The sequence below is a fragment of the Coregonus clupeaformis genome, chromosome 8 (genome assembly GCF_020615455.1).
Source record: "Coregonus clupeaformis isolate EN_2021a chromosome 8, ASM2061545v1, whole genome shotgun sequence".
NCBI lineage: Eukaryota > Metazoa > Chordata > Actinopteri > Salmoniformes > Salmonidae > Coregonus > Coregonus clupeaformis.
Window position 1 is genome coordinate 2005352 of NC_059199.1, and position 1360 is coordinate 2006711.

At 43.1% G+C, this 1360-nt stretch overlaps 1 non-coding gene across 1 annotated transcript; it reads left to right on the top strand.

Annotated features, from left to right (window-relative positions):
• The first annotated feature begins 582 nt into the window (after positions 1-582).
• On the top strand, positions 583-635 carry LOC121573113. The gene has a single exon (XR_006001984.1). It is a non-coding gene; the product is annotated as a U7 small nuclear RNA (small nuclear RNA).
• The last annotated feature ends 725 nt before the right edge of the window (positions 636-1360 follow it).

Below are 1360 nucleotides of genomic sequence, written 5' to 3' on the forward strand. Positions count from 1 at the left end.
TAGAATACTACACTCCACACTGTAGTATCCCTCGATCATGTAGTACTTACTATAGAATTTTGTAGTATACTATATAATACTATACTACACACTGTAGTATCCCTTGATCATGTAGTACTTACCATAGCATTTTGTAGTATAATGTAGAATACTATACTACACACTGTAGTATGCCTCGATCATGTAGTACTTACTATAGAATTTTGTAGTATAGTGTAGAATACTATACTACACACTATAGTATCCCTTGATCACGTGTAGTACTTACTATAGAATTTCATAGTATCCTGTAGAATACAACAGTATTATCCGCTAAAAAACGATGTAGTAATTACTACAGCGTCCGCAAAAATATTGCAGTCCGCAAAAACACTATAGGTTTTTAACTATAGTAATACTACAGTATTTCATTTGCATATACTCCACCCATTCCCATCCCCATTATCCCAATTTGTGCCATGTGTAAAGAAACCTACATGCCAAGTATAGACCATATATTGTTTTCCATACAGGTTATAGAAAAGAGCAGAAGCTCTGAACTATCGGTTCAGACTCCAGTGCTACCTACCTACAGGTTATGGAAAATGTGCTCTTTTAGTATTTGTCCAGTAGGTTTCCTCAAGGAGCAAGCCCCCACTTCTCTGTCAAAGATAATAAAACAAAAACACTATATTAATTACATTTATGTCATTTAGCAGACGCTCTTATCCAGAGCGACTTACAAATTGGTGCATTCACCTTATAGCCAGTGGCATAACCACTTTACAAATTTTTTTATTTTTTGTAATTTTTTTTTTGGGTAGAAGGATTACTTTATCCTATCCCAGGTATTCCTTAAAGAGGTGGGGTTTCAAATGTCTCCGGAAGGTGGTGAGTGACTCCGCTGTCCTGGCGTCGTGAGGGAGCTTGTTCCACCATTGGGGTGCCAGAGCAGCGAACAGTTTTGACTGGGCTGAGCGGGAACTATGCTTCCGCAGAGGAAGGGGAGCCAGCAGGCCAGAGGTGGATGAACGCAATGCCCTCGTTTGGGTGTAGGGACTGATCAGAGCCTGAAGGTACGGAGGTGCCGTTCCCCTCACAGCTCCATAGGCAAGCACCATGGTCTTGTAACAGATGCGAGCTTCAACTGGAAGCCAGTGGAGTGTGCGGAGGAGCGGGGTGACGTGAGAGAACTTGGGAAGGTTGAACACCAGACGGGCTGCGGCATTCTGGATGAGTTGTAGGGGTTTAATGGCACAGGCAGGGAGCCCAGCCAACAGCGAGTTGAAGTAATCCAGACGGGAGATGACAAGTGCCTGGATTAGGACCTGTGCCGCTTCCTGTGTAAGGCAGGGTCGTACTCTCCGAATGTTGTAGAGCA